This window comes from Pinus tabuliformis, chromosome 6 (assembly GCF_031772625.1).
Source record: "Pinus tabuliformis cultivar Carrire ecotype Pingquan chromosome 6, CPIR1, whole genome shotgun sequence".
In the NCBI taxonomy this organism is placed as follows: Eukaryota; Viridiplantae; Streptophyta; class Pinopsida; order Pinales; family Pinaceae; genus Pinus; species Pinus tabuliformis.
Window position 1 is genome coordinate 1,246,677,946 of NC_142292.1, and position 11,446 is coordinate 1,246,689,391.

Below are 11,446 nucleotides of genomic sequence, written 5' to 3' on the forward strand. Positions count from 1 at the left end.
GGAAAATGCAAGCCATGCATGCAAGTCAAGTTTCCTTGGTCTCGGGTGGAACTGATCAACCCAACTGCACATGTAAGAGGCTGCTCAATTGTTGGGAGAAAATGTGATTTTTTGGAAGGGTGCTGGGCTAGCTACCTAAGAGATTTGTGCAATTTCTAGGTAGTGTAGCTGAATGCTACTCGGGATTGCGCAATTCCTGGGCTGAGCAGCCCTGTTGGGAAGAATTGCGCAATTTTCTGGATGAAGGCTGACTGGTAGAATTGCGCAATTCTGGAGCCTAGTAGGCTACCAAACAAAATTGCACAATTTATGGAGGGAAGGTTGGTTTCCCTCCAGAATTGCACAATTTTTTGAGGGATTTTCTCAGCCTTCACTTGGACCAAGTTTAGAGGAACAACTTATGAGGGGAATGCATAAAGCTTTGATAGACAGACTATCTTTCTGCAAGAAAAAACACTGAAGCTTGTGTACTTGACGAAGCAAGACATGGTGCTGTCAAAGGTTTGTAGGGAGCCTCCAAAACAAAGCTAAGGAAAAATTATGGAGGGTGGTTGTAGCCGTTACAACACTTAGTGACATGCTGGTAGAACTCAAGCTCTCTAAATGGACCTTGTTCATGAAAATCAAGTCTAACACCTCTGGAAGTATTGTTCAGTTCTCAGTTCATCTTGGTTTCACACTAGCTCGATTGTAATATGTAGCATCTGCCAAGCTCTTGTTCAATTGACACACATTCCAAGCCAAGGAAACACATTAGTTTTGATTGGCGTTGAGGGGTATATTGGTGCACAAGCAGTATAGTCGTCAGAGTCTTAGTTTCATCTCTGGTGTTTCTCTGTTGCCAGGAGGTCTGAACAGTACCCCGACGGAGTCACATAGGAACACAAGCATGGCTCTGCTGCTAGCGAGCCTGGTCAGTACCCCAACAGAGTTACTTGCATCACCTCTCTGTGCAGGAAGCCTTTCTCTTCTTTTGACATATTCATTTTCCATTTTTGAATTTTTTCACTTTCATTTATTTCATTATTGTGCATAACACTTATTCATTTCAGAGGCAGAAGAGGGATCCCAACTTATTGAGAGAAGAAGAGGTTGTTCCTACAGAGAAGTGGTTTATTATATCTTTGACATGCCCTTTAATATTTCCCCCCTCACCTTACTCTACTTGACTGAGCTGACAAGGGTTAACCCAAAAACAATCGACTAGAGTAGGTGACACTAGTTAGCACGCAAGCATTGTGTTTTTACCAAGGTTCACTTTGAACAGTACATATTTTCCATCGAAGTTGTTGGGTGTGGAGCTTGATTGTCTTCTATATTCAAAGGTATCGCCACATAGGACCCCAGTTCGAAATGGGGGCAGCAACGCCGCCTGTAAAATATTCGCTGCAGGGGGGGTCCAGGGTAGGGCGGGGGCTGCCCCCGAAGCTAAAAACAGCTGTAAAATTGCCTTGTAAAAGTATAGTAATTTCTAGTCAATCTGGGCCGTTCATTAGGCGGATGATCTGACGGTAGAACTTATGTTTAGTTTAGGGTTTTTTGCCTTAGAAGGCAACCCCTCTCTTTGTATGAGGGTATTGTATTTGAGGCTATGTGATAGATGTGTATTATGTGAGTGAAAAACAAAGAGGAGACTGTGAGAGAAAACAGAGGATATTACAGCGGATTTGCTGTAGGTTGTGTCTCTTCATTTTGCTGGATAATAGAAAGGAAGGACTGGCTGTTCGGGGTGGATGTAGCCCAAACTGGGTGAACCACATATATCTGCGTCTCTCTTGTTTTGTGCATTTTCTGTGTTTATATTTCTGCAATATTTTATGTGTTCCATTGCTCCGTAATATATAATTTTCTAACAGACGTATCATGGAATAAAAGTAACAAGCTCTTCACATAGAGGCATGATGATAGATAACCAAGTAGTGATAGTTGCACAAGGCCTCTTGTACTTTACCTAGATTGTTTCAAGAGTCATACATGGTTTCATGCGAAACTAACCTACAAACAAAAATAAGAAAACAAGTAACAAAGAAAAAAAAAAGCAGAAAAAAATGAAAAATAAAATAAAACAAACAAGCGAAGAAAGTAAGCAAACAAGCATGCAAGAAAAAAAATTGAAAGCAAACACTACTCCTACTCCTAAGCTAACGGTGCATGGGCCTGATCACTTGAAGTGATATTTCCAATGTAGCCACCAGTGCATCGGTTGACCCATGTTGGTGAAGAGTTGGTCCGTGAGCAACCCAGTTGTTCGAAGCATCAAGCAAGAAAGATATAACAATAAAGACAAACACTCCTCATGTTTCAAAGTTCCCACGGGACATAAGTGAATGCAAGTGCATGACGAGCATTTTGTGGACTTATCATGGCGCCATGTGACACCGCATGCAGCTGTGAAGCATACACACATTATTGACTGTGACATGGAAGCAAATGAAAGAAACAAAGACAACCTACGTCATGCACATCTCCTTGCAATGTAATATTCCTCCAATGCATGAGCGATGGGATCATGCAGTGCAAGTAGAGGAAGCATGATCTGTGTGTGAGATTGATCTTCAATGCATACAAATGAGTGATGAGGAGCCTGGTGTGATTGAAAAATTTCCTAATTGGAAGTGAAACCAACCTCAGGACAACAAGGACCTGACATAACCATCAACTCGGGCTGAAGTACCTCGACAGTCTTGGGTGTTTCGACTTCATCATCAGATAGATCATCACAAACTGGTGGCTTCAAAAAATAAACTATGATAGAATCAAGATCGTGATTGAAAGGGGAAGTAAATGGATCATGATAGCCACAATTAGAAAAATCAATGATTTCATCAGCATCCTCATGATTTGATGAATCAAACAGAGGGGTAGATGAAAAGCAGACAAATTCACCCTTTGTGTTGTCGGAAAAGGCAGATGAAAGATCAAGCGGATTTTCAATGAATAGCTTATCCTCTCCATTGTCGAATGATGGACTGACATCTGGTGTGTCCTGCGAGTGATCAACAATGGGTGCATCCGTAGATGAAGATACACATGCAAAATCATGGACGGAAGGTTCATCAAAGATGTCAAGAATGAACAGAGGAGGCTTGGATGGAAGGAAAGAAAGTCATGTAAGAACTCATGCCGGGCCACTTCGCCTTCACCATCATATGTGTAAGTGGAAAAGTGATCGAAAATCACCCTCGTGATGGTGACATCTTCATGATTCGAAAAACATCGTGGAGGGAGAAGAGTGCAAGAATCCATGATAGATATGAAAAGGTTCAAAATAGGATGAGAGGACACAGATTGTCATCTAGCTCTCCTCCTAGTGCCAAAAATGTTGACAGTGTTGGACCCACCAACATGTCAGGGGATCTCCCCAGTTAGAAGTCCCAATTAGATCTCAGACCGTTTGGTGTAGGAGTCCCAACAGTGGGTCATACGGTAATTCCTTGACCGCGATTTTGCACAGAGGCAAGTAATATAACTCTGTTGGTAGCAAGGGTGTGATGGATGCAGTGAGCCAAGGAAGGTGCATGAGTGGTTCTAACACACGGTGGTTGAGATGAGTGCAACCCTTGGAAACCTATGATAACACGGAGTTAAGAAGGGAATACACAAGCAAAGAAGCATCACAACATGCAAGGCAAGTTAGCTAGAAATCCAAAGTGATGGTTAAACCAACAACACATTTCAGAAAGATTCATACATACATACATAGATAACTATACATGCATGCTTAAGTAAACAAATACATAAATCATTTAGAGTAAACTAGATAACATAGAATACAATACAACATATGCATGAAATGTGCTAGCTCTTATTATATTAAGAAGTGTAAGTTCCAATCATACAATACATCCATGTCCAACCACTAGTTTCGACAATGGAATGTTATAGCCACAACCGCCTGCTCCTCCAAAGAGATGTACTAGATATGCGTAGTGGATAAGCCAAGGCTCATTACAATAATGTCCGAGCTCTTTCCAAGATAGTCTTATTGGAAGATTGGTTGACCAAAAGCCTTTACAATGAGTTATGAGGGACTATTTATAGCAAAGGGTGGGGTGACCCTTGACATTCCACTTTGTGACAATTCATTTACTCTCATGACTCTTGATCTAGTCTATCACTGTTACATCCAACTATCAACACTTGACTTACACTTGACAAGATGTTACATTACAATGCACATGTACTGTGATGCAAGAAAGTGTTCCCTCTGCGGACAGAGGCAACCCCTCTAGCCTAGAGTGGGTCTAGTCACAGCAAGGACAAAACAACAATTAATTCCCTTAAATAGTCATCGTTGGAGGCCTACCTCAAACCGGTGGTTGATGAAGTTCCGTTGCACTTCTCCAGCTTCCATCTCCTTCTCCTTAACAAGCGATCAACTTGAAACACCACAAAGAAATAATAGAGCACCTAACCGAGAAACAATAATGATCTATTTAGTCATAAATTCAAGAATTCATGAGCTATCAAGTAAATTACATACAAGACATAGGAAATAATCATTGATTGTATTAATAATAAATCAAGAGAAAAGCTTACAACCAAGTCTTGACGTCGCAAGCCTTCTCAGAGGTTCCAACCAGTGTGTTTCTTCAAGCATTCACTCTCAAATATGGGTCTCCCAAATAGCAATATATCTCTCTCTCTCATTCACCAGCTTTAACACAAGATTAAGGGAACTCCACACCTTCTTGCAAACTATAAAGCAATCCCACACTTGTCACACTCACACCAAAACTATCTACCAAAATCAAAAGCAACAGCAGCACTGTACAACCAAAAGAACTAGCAACTAAGGAACTAGCAGATCATAGCAATGATGAGTGATTTTATAGGAGGAGGAGCCTCCATGAAATGAGGGAGAGGGAGCTTATCCTCAAGGAAGGTAGCACAAAAGATGGAACCATCATCCTAGAGGCGGAAAGGTGACCCCAACTGATCCAACTAGCTCTAGAAACATCCAGAAGGCCAACTGTTTGAACTAATTTGCCAAATCTGGATCATCATAGGTCATGAACTGGGGACTAGCGATGGCGTCGAAACAATATAGTGCATGATAGAGAACCATCATGGATTTTAATGGTTTATTAGCAACGATGCAGGAACTTAGTAAAAAAGGGGTCAATGTTCAAAATTAGAGAGAATTTTCTTAGTCTTCTTGCATTGGTGGGAAGATATGAACATGTTTATTTGACACATGACATAGTAGAGCGACTGAGATGAGGACAGTGAAAAATTACCGTGTAACATGTACCCATGTGAGACAAAATTCCTTAAGGAAGCCATGCTAGACATTAGTATGACACAAACAATTGTTGGAAGACCAACTCTTCGACATCTTCATTGTGGTTGAGAGTGGTATACTGATGCCAATATCAGTAGTCCACGATGGTGTCCTTGTGCTCCAAGGTGACATCCTTATGGAACCTAACTCTTGCCTCCATAACGTTTGGGTACACTACTCAGGCTCCTCTGTCCAACTCATCTAAAAGCATGCACATCATTGTCTTCAATGTGTCCGAACTAGAAACATACTTGTGCATGATGTCTGCACTGATGAGCAAGTCTAGGCTAGTGGCAATGCACATCAAATTGTCAAAGTACGATTCAAGCTCTAATATGACCTGTGCCTTTGTCTTCGCTTGGGTGAGAGTCCCAATAGATGGGATCGCATGTGCACGCACAACAACATCCATACTCTTGAATACATGTGCATGGGAAGCCTGTATACTAATGATGAGTTGACGGAGCTCTTCATAGTTGCGGATTTGACTTCAGATACGTGCCTTCAGTTCGACCTCTCTAGGCTTCATCATCTTAGGAAAGTGGAGTGGGGATCCCTTATATCTCATCGTCCATGTTTTCATGTAATCAACAGGAGCATGCACGTTCGCTAAGATACGTGATCTTATAGCACATTGTCGCTGACATCCGTTGAGATGGACGAGTACCTTATGCATGGTACCAAACTTGGAATACAATGCTTGCATAACTATGTCAAGGGACAATACTTCATATAGTATTTCCTTCTTCAGTTCAGTTCGGGTGGATGCTGTCACCAACTCTCATCCTTGCCTGGCCATTTGTAGTTCCTTAGCCATTCGCTCATTTGAAGCTATTTGAAAGCAAACAATTGAGCTAGTGGTTTTGACATACACTCTGGTAGCATCGGACAAGGCTAATGGATGTTTTCACATGTTAGACATGATCACTCATTCATGAACTTGCGTAGGAGATGTATGATCATCCAGAGTCGACACTCTCTGAGACTTCACAACTCTATGTTGAGACTCGTCAAATGAGATGTTGTGCATCTCTCCTTCCAGTTGATCTCCAGGGATCTCAGTGCCCCCTTGGTTGCTTGATACTTGCTCATCTTCTGGATGCAGTAAAGTGGGTAAGTTGACCTCTTGGTGATGGGGCATGAGGGTGATGTCTTGTTCCAATTCCTGTTGCTCCATATCCGTATCCAACTATTGCAGTGCTTGCTCTATCTCACGAGCAAAGTCCTACTCCTGCGATGGTTCACCCTTTCTACCTGATTCCAGCTGTTCTGATGAGTCCACTACCTATACGGGTGCTATTTCATCCGTTTGCACATGTTGTGCCCCCTGCTATACCTATTGCCGCTATGCATCCCTTTCCTATTTGCGCAACTCTTGTTCCTTCCAGAGTTTCTCCTTCAACTCATGCAACTCCTTCTTTGTTTCCTCCATTCTCCTTTTCTCCCTCTGCGTTTGTGCAATTCGCTTGTCGCAATGTTGCCTCTTTGCCTCTATAGCCATAGCTACTTTCTCCACAAGTGGATCTGCTCGGAACTTTCAAATTTTCTCTTCCTCCATGCGATCGACAATCTTCCTCTTGCACTTGTTGCGCATTGGTATGCTTACTTCTGTTGTTGCTGCTACTTCTGATGCTCTCTGGGATGATGCTTCATGTTGCTTCCGTAACCACTCCACAATGAAGTCGACCTATTCCTTGGGTCTGGAGAAAATTTAGCAATATCTCCATGGGTTCTCCTCCACCCAAGGAAATGCCCTGTGGATCTAGTTGAATTGTAATATCGCACAGTGACCTTTCACAAGACAATGTGGGTCATATGGATTGTAACTTTAGAGGTCGAATGGATACTTATTCATTTGTTCTACTTCGACATTCGCTTGCTTGAAACTTTGGATCTCATATAAGCTAATATGCAATGGAAGAGCGGGCCAAGGTGCCTTCTTCTTCTGGTGTAGTCTAGCTGTCAATCCTACTAATATGTGATATGCTACTTCCCGCATGATGAGTATGTCTATGGAAAACTTCGGTAAAACATGCAAAGGCTTCTCTGTGTTGTACATTCGTATGAAGGTGCCAGACAGTGAGGCATACCAATTAGAAATGTTTATCAGTGCCTCCATTGCTGCCTTCGACATGCAGGGTGGATCCTATTCGAATATCATATTGTAAACTGGGGTGGGAAAATGATCGGACAACCATGTGATAACTCCTCTGAAGCTGCATTTGGACAAAAACTTACAATAAATGTTCACATCAGTCTCTGTTGGTGACCATGCCCACTTCAAGCCCGCGAAATCTTGTCGGGCACAAATTGCATCTAAGATGTAGGCGAACATGTAGATATCTTCTTTCATACCTTTAGGCGACTGTCAAGCCTTTGTTACCTGTTCCTTCAATTGATGAGCCAACTTGTTGGACTAGTTACATGGTTTTCCTTCTCTGGCCAGTTGTTTCAGCGTGATCACCTAACTCTGTGGGAAGGTTTTCGTGCTTCCTTGGCCATACAATCGACATGAAAATATGACCAAATATTGATACGCCTTCCACAGTACCTTTGTCTTGTAGATCTATTTGGGTGACATCCTGAATCTAGCTGGCCCATTTACCGAGTTCTTCAAAATGTCTCTGGAGTTGGCATTGCTACTGGGTAAGATGAAGGGAGTTTCCATGATATTCACGGGCTTTGACATCTAATATATCTCATCATAATCTTGTGCCCAGAAGGTTGCAATCTTCGTATCGTTGACACTGCTCAAGGTCATTGTCTCAAGATCAATGTACAAGATGATCCAATGAATCATGTCCGCACATGGGAATGTAGGGTATCTGCATGCAATCTGGTACAAGCTGGACTTGTGAATGTTCACATATACCTGGCAGTCTTCGAGGTCTTCCCCAAATGTTTTTGAAAATGCATCATTGGCCTCTTTCCATTTCAGCTTGATGTCCTTGTCTGGAAACAACTTGGTATCTTCATAGATCGGTAGACTTGAGGACACCCGCTCAACTGCTTCTCCAGTTGCACTTCCGCCAGTGTCCTTTAATCCTGCTCTCTTGGAGGCCATTGATCCTATACTACTAAGAGGCAGATGAACACTTAGAAGATCTAGGGACAAAGTGACATGCATGGCAAGAAATCTATCAACGAAAACCAAAGCAAATTTGGGGAACAACATAACACATACCTTGGGAATTATAGGCATGGATTGCGTAATTTCTTTTGGGAGGCTCTGAGACTAGCTGTCAGAGTTGTGCAAAAAGGAGTCTAGTCTCTTTGGGGAGGTTGACTAGCTGCTCGATTTGCACAATGCGCAATCTAGACTGATTGTTGACTGTTGGAATTACACAATGTGCAATTCCAGCTAGCAATGACTGCAGGCTCAGTGACTGCATTGCGCAATTTTTTGGGCCAACAGTCACTGTCCCTCAGATTCGTGAAAAGAAAGCATGGAGGACAATCATTGGGAAGAAATGTGCATTTCTGGAGAGGAATACAGAGCCTTACTTCTTCGGATTGTGCAATGTTGTCTTGGTGAGGTAGAGTCTGGGCCAAGTCTGGCCAGACTCACCAACAGGCTACTGAAAGAAAATGTGAAAGTGAATGCATGGCAATACTAAGTGTAAGAAGAAGTGGTTGATCGTGCATGCAAACATTGAATGTAAGATTCAACAAACATAACAACATGCATGTGGGTGAAGCGAGTCTCCAAATTGGTGACCGTTCATGCAAAACAATTTTATGCATGCGACAGTAGTGAGATGTTAACAAAAACTGAAACGGTTCTAGTACAAGCTAGTATGCATGTAAACGACAACAAGTGTTCAAATAAATCAAGAAAATAACACTCACACAAGTGATAATGCAAAAAGTGACAGAAATTTTGAAAAAGGCAAGTTGAGACCACTTACCCGTGAATAGTTGAGCCGGATGTGTCGAAGAGTCCTGGACGTGCTATGGGATTTTTACTGGGAAAAATAGTGTCTATTCAAAACTGCTAGTCCCACTAAGATGAGTAGCTATCTTAGAAATAAACAAACCAAAGTCACTTGTGCTTTCCTTTACGAGAGATAAATGAAAAATAAGCAGAGAGTACGAACCTTAGTCTTTCGCTTGGCTCCTTGCTTGTTTCCTTTCCCCTTCAACAAAATCTCACCACTGCTTCCTTACTTGTCCCGCTTCAAAGATCACCTGTAGAATCACAACAGCATAATACCATCAAAGCATAGAGATCTATCACTGTAAATAATATAGGATCAGATATATATTGACCATACAAATGCATATATCAACACAATATTCAAAGATACACAAGAATATGGAGGAAAAATCAAATAGCTTTATTGATAAAAGTAGTAGAAGAGAGGATTACAACCACTTGGTCTAACCCAGCGCCATCCTCCCAGCTTGAAAGCCCTCTTCACCTCATACAAAGCAGGATCACTCAACAATGTCTTCAAAGAGAAACCAGCAACACCTCTTTGTAAATTACCAAATTCCAACCTTTGGATCTCTGGGATGAGGGATCGATATATAGATATTTGCAGGGGGGTGATTTAGCTTCTGGGATTTTGATTAGTGTCATCTCTCTGATAGTTCTTGGTTCCACTTGGAGATTTCATGATCTCTTACTCATCCTTGGGCGAATTCAACGAGGCAAGTGTCAAATGAGCAGCTTTTAGAAGATTCTCAGTGTCTCCACCTAGCAAACTGCTTGTGCCATTTGTCTGCTCTCACTCATCGCACCCTATAGAAGGGCTTTCCAGTATGCATCACACTTTTTGCATGTGGTAGGTGAGATGCATTGCACCCTTAGCACTGGGCAGTTTGTATGGTCTTGCTTTGACCAGTTCTGAGTAGTTTTTCATGGATAACTTTTGGGAGATGATGTAATTAGCTGACCTTGCTCCTTTAGGGTATGAAACAACACTTTTAGGGACTTAGAAGCCCTTGGTTTATGGACATATGTGATTGGGGTTGCAGTGCCCAAATATGTCTATAACAGTTGCCCCCTAAAGCATGAGGTCGTAAATCTTTTGATGTCGGGTGAAATGCTTTATAATGAGGATCCGAGGTTTTTCGAACTAGAAGGTGACCTGTAATAAGATACAATACAATACATTATCTTCATAATATTTTCATGATCTAGTTGAGGCAGACATTCCCATGCTCAGCTTGATAAATCCATTTTCATGTACATAGGATAGACAACCATCTGTGTGTATACTAATGATTCTGGTAGAGCCATCATCCCTTAGTTTGGATGATTATCTGTGCAACAATGATGTACATTTGATGTCTTTATTTTCCTAAATATATCGCAGCCCGGATAGATGAAACTAGATCTGGGGTCTTCAAAACTCGTTCAATCTTCACCCAAAAGTACAAGTCGATCCATGTGAAAAAGATGTTCTGATGTCGAACATGGAAGGACATCGCCTGATTACTAGCCAATGATGTAAGTTGTTAACAAGCACGAGAGGAATCACCGATGATGATGATGACCCTCAAGGTACTGCAGTACAATTTACATGATGTGAGTACATGAGTCGATGTTGAACACCACACAAAATCTTTCAGTCGAAGGCCATTAATGTAAACCTGTCGTCGGAAGGGAGAAACTTGCCATTGAGGCATGCAAGCTTCAAAGTACTGAAAGGGTTGTTCCTAGGTCGGCTTCTTGGATAATGAGCTGATGTCGACAAGAAGTGACCCGTCGTAGGAGGGCATTGATGGATCCCACATCTACAACATGGAAAGGAGCAAATGATTTTGTAGAGGTGAAAACGATCTGATGATACAAGGTTCAGGGTGGCAGTCATGAAAGACTGAAGTGTGAAGGTATTACAGTAGATGAGACACAAGCTGGGTAGGTGAATTCTCTGAGCGACTTCTCTTGAACATATCGGTGACAATGAAATGGATTGGTAGCATTAACCACAAAATTGGATGGTACGGTGGACCAATGGTGATGTGACCGGTGAACGGAATAACCCAACTCGACTCAATCATGGTGATGGAGTGAAAGTGTCATGTTCAAGAGCGACCTGCTACCAATAAAGTTTCTTCAAGTTTTCTTCACAATTCATTTCTGACCAGTACCTCTTTATTTTTGTCAAGCTTGAGGACTATAACATATGCTTGTTCTATAATTTTCCCTTTGGG